Source organism: Dipodomys merriami, unplaced genomic scaffold, assembly GCF_024711535.1.
Source record: "Dipodomys merriami isolate MVZ:Mamm:240054 unplaced genomic scaffold, mDipMer1.0.p SCAF_1, whole genome shotgun sequence".
Classification (NCBI taxonomy): Eukaryota; Metazoa; Chordata; class Mammalia; order Rodentia; family Heteromyidae; genus Dipodomys; species Dipodomys merriami.
In genome coordinates, this window is record NW_027202270.1 from 75,091,514 (window position 1) to 75,105,780 (window position 14,267).

At 36.5% G+C, this 14,267-nt stretch overlaps 1 protein-coding gene across 1 annotated transcript in view; it reads right to left on the reverse strand.

Moving 5' to 3' along the window:
- Positions 1–14,267, reverse strand: part of Thsd7b (thrombospondin type 1 domain containing 7B) — a 798,478-nt gene that overhangs the window by 498,455 nt on the left and 285,756 nt on the right. The window lies entirely within an intron of this gene.

Here is a 14,267-nt window from a genome sequence, read left to right on the forward strand (position 1 = left end):
AGCAGGGTATAAAATTAACCCTTAAAAATCAATGGCTTTTCTGTATGCCAACAATGAGAAAAGTGTGGCTAAAATCAGGAAAGCAACCACATTCCTAATAGCCCCACAAAAAATAGAATACCTGGGAATTAACTTAACCAAAGAAGTGAAGGACCTCTATGATTAAAACTTTAAAAACTTGAAAAAGGAAATCAAAACAGAACTTAGAAAGTGGCAAAAACTCTCATGCTCCTGGATTGGAAAGATCAACATTGTGAAAATGACAATACTTCCCAAGGCTATCTACAAATTCAATGAGATACCTATCAATATTCCATCCTCATTCTTCAAGGAAATAGAAGAGGCAATCCAAAACTTCATATGGAACAATAAAAGACCCCGAATAGCAAAAATGATCCTCAACAGAAAGAACAGTGCTGGAGGAATATCAATACCAAATTTCAAACTCTACTATAAAGCCATAGTAATCAAAACAGCTTGGTATTGGCATAAGAACAGACCTCAGGAGCAATGAAATAGAATCGAAAACCCAGAAATGAACCTAGAGATCTATAGCCATCTAATCTTCGATAAGGGAGCTAAAAAAATAGAATGGAAGAAAGACAGCCTCTTCAGAAAATGGTGCTGGCAAAATTGGTTAACTACTTGTAGAAAACTAAAGCTAGATCCTTACATATCACCCTGCACCAGAATCAACTCCAAATGGATCAAAGACCTAGGAGTCAAAGCAGACACTCTGAAAAAATTACAGGATGGAATAGGAGAAACCCTAGGTCTACTTGGCACAGGCCAAAATTTTCTTAATAGAGATTCAGAATCACAACAAATCAAAGAAAGGTTGGACAAATGGGATTGCATGAAATTGCAGAGTTTCTGCATGGCAAAGGATATAGCTAGCAAGATCAATAGAAAGCCCACAGATTGGGAGAAGATCTTCACTAGCCATACAACAGATAAGGGTCTCATATCTAAAATATACCTGGAACTCAAAAAATTAAATCCCCCAACAACAAATCCTCAAAGAAACACCTGTCCAATGAATAAGTGGGCTAAAGACTTAAAGAGAAACTTCTCTGAAGAAGAAAGAAGAATGGCCAATAGACACATAAAAAATGCTCAACCTCTCTAGCCGTAAAAGAAATGCAAATCAAAACAACCTTGAGATACCACCTTACCCCAGTTAGAATGGCTATAATCAAGAACTCCAATAACAACAGATGCTGGAGGGGATGTGGACTGCATTGTTGGTGGAAGGGTAAACTTGTTCAACTACTTTGGAAAGTAGTATGGAGGTTCCTCAAAAATCTCCACATAGAGCTCCCCTATGACCCAGCAATCCCACTTTTGGGCATTTACCCAAATGTTTACAAACAAGACCACACTAAAGCTACCAGCACAACTATGTTTATTGCAGCATTATTTACCATAGCTAAGATAAGGAACCAACCTAGATGCCCCTCAGTAGATGAATGGATCAAGAAAATGTGGTATATATACACAATGGAATTCTATGCCTCCATCAGAAAGAATGACATTGCCCCATTTGTTAGGAAATGGAAAGACTTAGAAAAAATTATATGAAGTGAAGTAAGTCAGGCCCAAAGAAACATAGGTCCCATGTTTCCTTTATTTGCAATAACTAGTATATGTCTGAGTCAAGCAGAAAAGTTCAGTCAATTTGATGTGAGGGAAATGAAGCCTAAGATATGTATTCAAATGTTTTTTTTTCTTTCATGTGATTGTTTCTAACACATTTATAAGATTATTTCTTTGTTGCTTTGTATGTCCTTCCTCCACGGTATAACCTCTGTTTTCACTGCATTTGATGTTGTTAAATTTGTGGAGGGGAAGGGAAAAAACAAATCGTTTAAATAGGGATACAGGTGGACCCATTGTAACAATGAGATGTACAAGTGGTTATGTCAAAAAGGGGAAGAGGGTTGGGTGGAGTGGGGGGCAGATGGGTGGGAAGGGGAAACAAATGAGGGGCTACAATGCTTGATAAGAAATGTACTCATTATCTTGCCCATGTAATTGTAACCCCTCTGTACAGTATTTTCACAATAAAAAATAATAATAATAAAAAGAATTATCCCCAACTCTGGTCCTCAGCTCCACCCAGACCTGAGCTCCTCCCTGCTCTAGAGTTCCCACAGTAAACCTCGCCACTCCATCTCTCCACCTAGACCCACCTGCCAAAGCGCCTACCTGCCCCAGACAGACATGCCACTTGGATGGGGACAGAAGCTATGTGCTCCCTCTCCTGTGAAATATGTCTCCTCTAATAAACCTTATAATAATCTTTCTCCTGTGCCTGCTTGCCTCCACATGGTCCTCTGGGATGGATGTGAAGGATTACAGTGTGCAGTATGAAAGCTAGTCAAGAAATAAAGTTGGGACTTCTTAAAATGAGCTTATGATGGGAACACTGTCAACAGGACAAATTTCAGGGTACACTGTATCCATATTATCAGGAAAGGCATGTATTCTAGGACTGACTTTTTTTCCCCCTAAGAATTCTTGCACAGAATGCTGACGCAAACAGTGTAAACTCTATCTTACATTTTTTTTGTGTGTGTGAGGAAGGGTAACCAAGGCTTGGATTAAGGGCCTTAATTTCCCTATTTGGCACTTTTCACTCACTGCTGATACTCTAGCACTTGAGCTATGTCTCCAGTGCAGCTTTTTGATGGTTAATTAGATATAGTCTTGTGAACTTTTCTGAACAATCTGGCTTTGAATTACAGTCCTAAAACCTCAGCTCCCTGAGTCTCTAGGATTATAAGCAGGAGACACTCAGCTTTCTCTCATATTTGAAGAAATGACAATGAGTTTCACTGGAAAGAATCAAATTACCCTTCACACTCTAGGTAGCCAGCATCATAGCAATTTTCTGAACTAGTTCTGCAGGTTAAAATAATGGTTTTTCTTCAAGCACCTATTTCTCTGCAGACTGAGTAAATTCATGGAAAGATTTCAGAATATCAGGACTAATATTGTTTTCTTTGCTTAGTGATAAATGTTGGATTGAAATGATTTTACAATTGTGCTCTCTGCCACTTTTATCACAGAGAGCTGTACTGGTCTCTGTAAGCAAAAACCTTTATGCATTAATATTTCTCTAAAGGGAAAGTCATTCCTCCCCTTCTATATCATTCGTGTATATACCCTAGATCCTTAGGAAGAAAATATTTTATTTTGGTCAAGACACCGGCTGTTCTTTCTCAATAAGAGAATTTTCTGTTTACCTGAAAATTCTGGTTCTATCTTAAATTATTTCACTATTTAATTTTAGAACTAAAAAATGTACATTATGGCATATTTCCTTATTTTCAGTTATTTAATGTTAAATAATAAAAATTGTTTATTTAATGAAACATAACAGTTTCCTGGCAAAGACTCTGGATAAGTCCTTGCCTGTTTTGTTCATTGTTGTTTTTAAATCAACAGCATCCCTTCTAGGAATGGTTAGAAAATATGGGGATGATTTTCTCTGATATTGACAGTCTATTGAGAAGAGTGAGAGACATTAATTTCCTCAATTTAAAAGAAATTATTACATGGGCAAGATAACGAGTACATTTCTTATCAAGCATTGCTGCCTCCTCTTTGTTTCCCCTTCCCATCCCTTCTCATACTCCCCACAATAAAAAATAATAAATAAATAAATAAATAAATAAATAAATAAATAAATAAATAAATAAAATTAAAGCCGGGCACCAGAGGATCATACCTGTAATCCTAGCTAGTCAGGAGGCTGAGATCTGAGGATCACAGTTCAAAGCCAGCCCGGGCAGAAAAGTACATGAAACTTTTATCTCCAATTAACTACTAGAAAACCAGAAGTGGTGCTGTTGCTCAAGTGTTAGAGTATTTGCCTTGAGCTGAAGAGCTCAGGGACAGCGCCCAAGCCCAGAGTTCAATCCCCATGACCAACAAAAATAAAAATAAAAGGAAAAGGAAATTAAGTCAATGCAGAACTGTTCTGTCAAAAATGGCTACAAATAGTCCACACAGCCATCAGCACTTAAGAGCAGATTCCCACCGTGGTTCCTCTTGATGGGACCCAGGCTTCATCAAATTACTTCCACTAGTGGTGAGCTCACCACTCACCTGGCTGGCACATAAAGTGAAATGTGTACTCTCAGGTGATGATAATGTTTGTCATATTTTAATTTTTACCTGTTTATCTTTTTGAACACTACAAAGATACTACCAACCCTATTCATTACATTTTGCCAATTCTGATGCAATATGAAGCATTGCTTTTATGTTCAGAATTTCACCTGCATTTTAACTGAATCACTCAAATTTAATAATATGGTTTTACTAGCAATTTGGCTATTAGCACCCTCTTAAACGTTTTTCCTATGATAGAACAAGGAGCTATTTTGTCTCTATTTTAATAGTTTTCTCCTACTTTTTCTATGGTTTGCCTCACCTCCATTTTTAGTGAATCTGCTCTTCTCTCTACTCCAAATCCGAGGTGTTGGATAAATTCCACATTGCTTAGCTGTGTGAATATGACCAAGTTTAAAACTACAGTTGCTAGGGAAACCTAAGTAACTAAGATAACTAGGTAATAGATATCTAGATCAGCTTTTCTTATCCCAGAATGAAACATGTATGGGCTTTAGGTTTGTATTGTACCAGGTTATATTTCTCTTTTGCTCTCACACTAAGGAAAACAGAGGCAACATGCTCAGAGTTTAGAAATAATTTCCATGAGCCTATATCAGTGATATACATCAGTGGTGTAAATTCCCTTAATGCTTCTTCATTGAGAGAAAGTTGCAGGCCAAGTTTAACCTAACAGAAAAACATCATCTTAACTAATGGTAGTTATTGAGTGGGTCTGGTACAGAGTAGTGCCAGTGAAATTGGTATATGAGATTGTATTCACTGATATATGGGGAATATAGAAGGAACTAATTTTAAAATCCAGAACTAGGATTCCGTTTTCTGCTGCTCAGAGTTATTTGCTAAATAATTTTTAGGCTCTCAGAATTTCTCAGATATAATGTCCTGATCATTAAAATTGGAAAAGAAATAATTCCAAATTATGCTGTTGTGTGAAAATATAAAGAAGACTACCCGAGACTCTGTAAATATAAATCGAATAACTTAATAGATTTGACACTTGTGGCATCAAGCCAAGAATAAAATGATGAATGTGTCAGGTTTCTGCCCTTGAGAAGCTAAGAGTCAAATAAAAGAAGCAGACAAGTGAGAAATAATCTTACTATAATACAGTTAAGGCTTGGATAACTAAATCACAATGTGTTAGGGGAGTAAAGGTGTGTACTCTATCAATTAAGATGATCTCTGCAGTAGTGGATATATACTCTGACACAAACTGGCTTTAGCTATGAGGAACAATATTATTCTACATGAGACAATACTTAAACTGTAGCTTCAGGGGTTGGACATTTTCCAGGACCTAGAGAATGTTTCATTTCTGTAAACTGTATACATTGCTGAACCAAGTGACCATAGAGGATTGGGATTATCATAATTGGTTGAGACATAATCTGTGACAATCAATAACTATATTATTTACCTGAGATTCTAGACCAGCATGAAAAGGGGTGAAGTTGGAGTAGAGGGACTATTTCCTGAAGGACATCATTCTAAAACGATCTGTAAGGATCAGCCAAAGGAGGGAGTGGAGCTAAGATGGTAGAATAGAAACACCTTTTGTTTGACTCCTGTCATTGGAAAGGGACCAAGCAATAGAGGTGCCACTATATCCTGTGAAGATAAAGTAAGAACTCTGAGAACTAAAAAAATGTGACTATAGGCCTAAAACAACCTGGAAAAGTACAAAGGTAGAGAAGGGCTCAGAGCAATTTGCAGCTTTAATCCCAGTTCTTCTACAAGAGGCAAGGCAAGTGGCCAAGCAAGCATAAGGTAAACCCAGAGCATAATCAGTCATCAGACTGACAGGAGACTGGCAGGCTTATAGGCAGGAGAATTCAAGGTCCTTACAAATGCTTGGTAATTTTAAGTAACTTGCTCTGAAACTGGCCCTACCTACACATCAAGCTGGTTTTGGAGGAGGAAAAAATACACACACCTCAAATTATATCCTTCAAACTCTACAGGAAGACCATAGCTATAAGCTACCTTGATAAAGATCCTATTATTATAGAATAACCTCTGTGGATTATTCCCAGAAGATACAGGGAAATCACTGGTCACAGTGTCAGTTTTACAATGCTTCCTTGACTGAGTTACATAAGGCTGTAAACCTTTGGCTGTAGATAGTGTTTCTTAAGACCCTACCTAGAGATATGAACAGGGGAGGGGAACAAAGAGTAAAGCAGTAGATGTTGGTCCTGCCTGCAGTGAATTGTGTGATTCAAAATATACAGAACCCTGGTAACAAAAACAGCATAAAAGCAGATAGTATGACCAACAGGATAGAGGACTCAGATTTAAATATACCCATCAACAGCCACCGATTCTAGACAAAGATCCCAAAACTTCAAGTTGAAGAAGTAACAGCCTCTTCCATAAATTATTATGTGAAAACTAGATATCCACAGGTAAAAGAATGACTCTAGATCATTCTTTCTTACTATGTTAAAAAAACACTGTAAATGTATGAAATCTTAATTTAAGACCAGAAAAACTGGAGATATTAGAGGAAGCTTGGAGAGGTAGCTCAAAGCTAGAGTGCTTTCCTAGAATGTGCAAATCCATGAGTACAATCCCAAGCACCCTATACTACACTACATACACAGTACTAAAGGAAGGCATAGGGAAACCCTACAAGATATTGGCATAGAGACACCTGTGTGTGTGTGTGTGTGTGTGTGTGTGTGTGTGTGTGTGTGTGTGTGTGTGTGTGTGTGTGTCTATGTGTACTCACACTCATGTGCCAGTACTTGGGCTTGAACTCAAGGCTCTTGTTCTTTCACTTGGCTCTTTGACTCAAAGATGATAGGCTACTCCTTGATTCATGAGTCTAGTCTGGCTTTTGCTATTTAATTGGAGATAGGAGTCTCAGGGATTTGTTTGCTAGACCTTTCTGCAAACCACGATCCTTGTATCTCAGCATGCTGAGTAGCTAGGATTAGAAGTAAGCACCACAAACACAGATTTTTAAAAATAGGACTCAGCTCAAGAAATAGCAGTAAAACTGGCAAAAAACAAAGACATGAAAGAAGAGGGACAAAAGGTCTCAAAAGGAAGAGGGTAAGAAGTAGCAATATTGGGCTGAATATGATCAAAATGCTTTATATGCATATATTAAAATGTCACAATTAAATCCACTATCTTCTACAACTAATAGAGTCTATCAAGAAAAGAAGAAGTCCAAAAATATAAGGTTGAAGATATGTGTCCCCAGTAGGGAAACAACTTGAATATGACTTGGATGCCAATATGCACAGAGGTCTCAGAAGTAGAGGACGACAAATTGTGAGCTATGGATTCCTACATGTTTTCTACTCCTATGGAATGAGAAAACTACTAGGGTTAACATATCCCTAAATTTACTTGCAAAACATTTTTCTTCTTTTTTTGTGGTTTTAAAATTTTTCCTGGCATCAGTTGTTTGTACAGATTTCATTTTGACATGCATATATATATATATATATAAATATGTGTGTGTATATATATGTGTATATATATGTGTATATATATACACATATATAAATATATGTGTGTGTATATATATATATATATATATATATATATATATATTACCCTGACCAGACTCATTCCTTTGATCATTCTCCCTCATCCCTTTCCTTCTTTCCCAATCTAATCTCAACAAGCTTCATTTTTCATCTTCACACCCGTATAGAAAGTATTTTAATTACATTCACTCTCTTCACTCTTTCTTTTCACCCTCCTCTCCATTACAGGCAGAATGATTAAAGATATTTTCCTTTAATTCCTATAGTCTTCCTTTGATTTTATTTTGTTGTAAGGGTGATGACAGAGGTAGTGAGGTAGTGAGAATAAGTAACTAAGGTAGTGAGAATAAAGGGAAGAGGGAAGGAGAGGAATGCAGGCAAGAATTCATTGTATATATTGCAAAGTTGAGCAATATAAGGGAAAGGGTAGGCTGAAGGGAGATGAAGATGTTGAAGTGATGACACACATCAAGGCACATGGCAGATACAAACTGCTTTGTTAAATGGGAAAAATTCAATATATCACCTAAAAATTAAAAGTGAGGGAAGGGATGGATAGGCAGGGGGATGTGAAACTGTCAAAAGGGGTGACATTGATCAAGACTCATTGTATGAATAAGCTGCTTTGGTGTATGGCAACTCCTTTGTACAACTACTGAAAGATAATAAAATATTTTTTAAACATGTGATTGTTAAATACTGGTGGAGTGGAAATTTCAATGCAATCATTTATTTGGTTATCTCAGTCATAATAAAAAAGCATAAAGCTCTCTTGGACTGCCTAGGTATGAAGCAGGGTGAAAAAAGGAAGTTATTCAAAATACAGTACCTGTTTATCAACAGGCAGCATAGGATAAACTCAGCTCTCTCTTTAGCATTTAAATTGTTTCTCCAGTTTATTTCCCATCTTCCCGTCAAACCTGGGTGGGGAAACTGTGATTATAACATGTCTCTATTTTTTTTCTTTCGGATTCCTTCATTGGCAAACATTATTTAGGTTTCATCTTTAATTTTACAACAAGACATCTAAAGGGAAAGGAATGAGGAACGTATCTATAGGAACTCTCCAATTTAATCTCTTTTGCAGTCTGATACCTGAAGCGTGAATAGCACAGTCTGATCTTATTGGCAGTTTCAACTGCAATGTCAGGTTCATTTCAAAATTTAATACAACACATTTGTCATCACTACACTTCCTTCAGTAAGAACATTGATACCAAATGGCTACCAGTCGGTGGTCTGAAAACAATAGCTTGCTGAAAATGAAAACTCTCCTCTAAACCAAAATAACTCATCTCACATATTATGTGTCTTCTGTTTCTGCCAGAGAACACAATTGCTTTCCACTATTTGATCTTTTAGTAATCCATCTAGGTAACAATAAAGGAATAAAAGAATATTTACTCACTGCTTGCTTCTGGAAAGACAGTAACATATTTCATGATTCCCAAGAATAACTTCACCAGCAGGAAACAAGAAACAACAGATCACAATCAATACCATTGTTGATTCTAAGTATAAGATGGGCCTAGCACAGCTCTGGCAGACTGCAATTTTACTCTAAGATTCAGAGACTGCCCATTGGCCTCATTTGCTCTGGAATAGTGTTTCTTAAACTTTTGTCCCTGGAGCTACACCATTAGCATTATTTGGGAATTAGCGAAAAATCAAAATTCTTGAGTCTATTCCACAACTGAATCAGATCCTAAATTAACTGGCACAGTTTGATTCTGATTCATGGTAGCTTTAGAACTACTGGTCTAAAACAAAAGAAAGGGAAATAGAGTATCATGATTCTCCAACACCTCAGACCCAAACGTTCTATACAATTAATCACTTTTACAAAAGAGATATGTTTCTTCCATTTTTATTAAAGACCATTCCAATCATCCATCCTGTCATCCACTACAAAAAATATGAAGGACCCAGTTCTGTGCCAAAAGTAGTATGGCCCAATCAGAAGTATTATCAACATTACCTAGATGTCCTAACTCTGGGAAAAATGGACTTATTACTGTTTTTTTATGGTTTTGTGTTTTTTTTCTGAAGGGAAGTTAGGGTATTACCAAAACTATTAATACCTCAATGTTACTCAAAAACACTGAATGAACCCAGATTTATTCTTGAGAGGTGATTCTCTAAAAATTACCATTAAGCTGGGAGCTGGTGTTTAATATCTGCAATAATAGCTACTGAGAATGCTAATATCTGAAGATGAAGGTTCAAAGCCAGCCCAGGCAGAAAAATCCATGAGAACCTATTTCAAATAAGCCAGAAAAAAAACCACCAGAGTGGAAAAACAGAGTTAAGGCATGACTCAAGTGATAGAGCACCAGCTATGACTGAAAAATCCAAGTGCGAGTGAAGCCTTAAGTTCAAACCTCAGTACACACATACACAAATGTCATCACTATGCTTTAATTGAGTGGGCTTTTGTGTTGCTTGTAGAAGTGTATACTGCATTCACTATTTACCTTCCCAATCACATTTATCTTACTTTGAGCTGCAATAAATGCATCTCTATCAAAGATTCTTGCAAAATAAGTAAAAGCAAAGAAAAGTAGTTAAAATAATAAGGGATATATAGTCATGTAAGTTACTTTCAGGAGAAACAGACATTCATCTCTCTGTGATGGCAGCTATGTAGAGCATATACAGCATATTCCAACAGTGAAGCATAGATAATAGATCTAGGTAAGAATTTGTTAAAATCAATTCTTAATCTCTAACTGAGGGTTCCTCTGGGATTCTTTATGTTCAGACAGGTTCCAGAGAAATTCCTTTTTTTTTTGTCAGTCATAGGGCTTGCACTCTGGGCCTGGGCACTGTCTCTCAACTCTTCAGCTCATGGTGAGAGCTCTACCATTTGAGCTACAGCACCACTTCTTAGAAATTCCTTGAATAGAGAGATACAGAAACTAGCTGTTGAACTTTTCAGTTAGGCAGCATAGGAATAGTACATGATTGGCAGGGGAGGAATCAGCAGGATCTACAATCCACTAAGTTACTATTCAAAAAAAAGTAAGTCTTGGAATTTGTTCTGTTTATATAAAATGCATGTCCCTTAATATTTACAACTTTTTAGATTTCTTCATACATCCAACAGTATACTTTAAGAATTCCATACTCATGGAAAAAATGACTACATTTGCTACTCAAAGAGACATACATTTAAAATGACAGCATAAACCAGGAGCCTGGTGCTTCTAGCTCGTCAGGAACCAAGATCATCAGTGATCAAAGGGATAGGGGTAGACAAATAAAGTCAAGAATTCAGTGTATATTCTAAAAAAACAAAGAAGAGTGAGGGAAGGGGTGAGGCAGGAGGGATAGGTAAGAATGCTGAAAGTGGTGTCATTGATCAAAATGCATTGTCTTCATGAACTACTTTGTTTAATGTCAACTCCTTTGTACAACTAACTTAAAGATAATTTAAGAAAAATACGTAGAAGAGCTAAAGCATCATCAGACAAACATGAGATTCTTCATCATTAAAGGCTTCAGAAATAAAGTCTTAGAAACACAACAGTGGTTCTACTTAGAATTATAGTGAAACAACACATATTCAAATAGGTAAATTCTAATCCAAATGGGGTTTAACATTATCTTCACAGATAATACAGAGAGTATTTCTTGATCTCTAACTATAAGCAAATCTCAGAACTTCCAACATCCTATCATAAATTAAAAGGCTTTTAAGAATGTTTATTCCAACAGAAATAAGCAATACTCTAGCATCCTTGAAAAGGTACTTTTGTTGGAATTTACAAGCATATACCGTTTCAGTCAGGCAGAACCCCATCATCAATCATCCAAAATCACATAGCAGCTGATTCACAAAATGTACACCCAGACCACATTTTCAATTTCTTACTGGACACAAGTCTGCTCCAGTTATCAGGAGGCCAGCATGTTCCTATTACCCTGACTGTGGCTATTGCCCCACAAACAGTGAAGGAGTTTTATCCAGGCATTTAAAATCCATGAAGACATCATGGAGCTCATGTAAACAGCATTAACTCCAGCTTTCCTCATAGTAGTTGAGAGAGTATAGGTCATAGCTGAAAATTAGCATTTCACAGGAACAAGCAATGAATCTAAACTAGACGTAGCCTGAGGAAACTTCTGTAACTACTAAAGAAGGCAGAGCACATACTGTAGAAGAAATTCCTAGCACTGCGGACACAAGGTATCATGACAATTCTCTAATGTCCACAATGAAATGACAAAGCATGACACGATTTTGGGTTTCAACCAAGCTAATGATCATTCTGTTTTCTTCACTGAAATTTAGGAGGAAGAAGTAGTTATATGTATTATGATTTTTAGTATTATATTCATCATATAAAATGCTCTTTGCACAATTAACATGAGATAATATATTGTACACTGTAAACTTATTTGGAAAGGCTGTAAACCAGGCACATCACTATTCACTGTCATATACATTATTTAACTCCCATAATCATGACAGTCAGAGGTAGCTTTTATTACCCTCTCTCTTCTTTTAATACTCAAGTTTGATTCAGGAGCTTAAACTAGCTAAGCAAACGCACTTGATTCATGTCTCTAGCATTTTTTTGTTTTAGGTACTTTTAGATACAATTTTATGCTTTTGCCCTGACCTACCTCTACCTCCTCAGTAGCTGTGATTATCCATGAGTACCATCATACCTAGCTTACATTTTTAATTATTTTAAGCAGTTGTAGAAAGGAGTTACCATTCAATAAATCAGTGTATGAATGCAATGTGTCTTTATCAATGTCACCCCTGTCAATATTCTAACCAGTCCCTCTCAACTTTCCCCTTCCTTCACTTTTCTTAATACTTTAGGATACACATGGAGGTTGGTTGTTTTTTCCACTGTATTCTTCCCCTTCTTTTCTTTATTCATGTACTCCTCTCCCCTTGTCTCCTCTCCGCTGCTTTCAAGTTCCCATTCCTTGGTGTTTATTTTGTTGAACTTAGATTTTGCCTTTCTAAGTAATTACAGCAAGTTCTTCACTACTAGCTTACTTATTGAGATATTCTTGCTAACTTTTGTGAAGGCTGACTTTGAAACATGATCTTTCATCTTCATCTCCCTGATAGCTGATATTATCCTCTCCTGACTGCTGAAGGGAAGGACAATTCCTGATATGATATGAATGATGAATAGTTTAGTTAAAATTCCAACAGCCAAAGGCTTCCAACATCGACACTTCACTGTGACCCCACAATCAACACAGAATATTTTTATGAACTCTGTGTGTGGGATTTTCCCCATACCAAATAATTTTCTGACACCAACTGGAAGCTGTACAATTCAACTCAGTGTTCACATTCTATTCTTGGAGACAGCATTAAATTCAATAAGGGCTCAATCCTCTAAGACTTCCTTCATTTCAGACATCACAGGTCTTAGCTTGTCATTCAGGCTTCTGACACTCTAGTTCTAAGTCAAGGTACCTATAGCTCCTTCCTCAGAATCTGTAAATTACCTGGACAACTCATGGAAATCAAGGAAACACTCTGCTTACATTGTCTATTATAGGCTATTATAATAGATACAGATGTTGCCAGATAGAAGAATTAAATATGTCATCTTCCTCCCTATGAATGTGCATGTGTGGAAAAACTCTGAACCTCATAGTTGAACAATCTTTATAGAGGCTTCACCATCTAGGCACGGTTAGTGAATAACTCAATCTCCACTCCTTTCTTTTCCCCAGTAAATGAAATGTGGGACTTAAAATTCCAAGCTTCTAATAATGGCCTGGTCTTTCTAATAAATATTCTCCACCCAAAAGCAAAAGAATTTTCATGTTATTAGGAAAAAGATGATACCTATCACCCAGTAAAATTCCAAGGGACTTCAGAGCTTATCACAGACAAAGAACAAAGACTAAATTACAGAACAAAAAAATCTACTAGCACACAGATTGTTCAGGACATTAGCAAAAAATTAGAATCACTATGCCAAGAAACAAGTATGAAGACCAAACACATATATTTCTTATTATAAACAATAATACAACACAAAGAAAAGCCACACAAAAGTGATCATATTTGCTTGTGTTGGTAAATTGCACAAGGTGTCATATTTAAGCATTGTTTAATCATAGAAGTAGACACTATTCGTTTTAACCATTTAACATAGCTACTAAAATCTGTTGTCACCCTCTACTTAATTAAACAACAATCTGGTTTCTTGAAGTAACCAATTAAGTCATTTGATATAAATGCATGACAGCCTAATTATGGCAGTGATTTTAAAGTAAAGAATGAAATAACACAACAAAAAAGATAGAGAGGGAGAGACAATGATGTGGGGGAGAAAATACTCTGCTGCATGTCAACCCTGGATGAATGTTAATATTCCACTTCATAATTTCCTTCTGTTCTGTGGGTTCCTTTGCTCTAGACGTCAAAACATTTCATGCCACATACCAAGAGCATTTTAAGTGGGGCTCCTCATGGCAGAACTGATTAGTCAATGTGCTCAATATTCTCCCAAGAGACTTAATTCCTTTTAATCTCCAGGATAAAGATGTGAAATGTCACTTTTATCATCGCCATGTGACTTACATATTTTTAAAATTATCCTTCATTTTCAGCAACCATTGTCCCCAAAGCTTTGT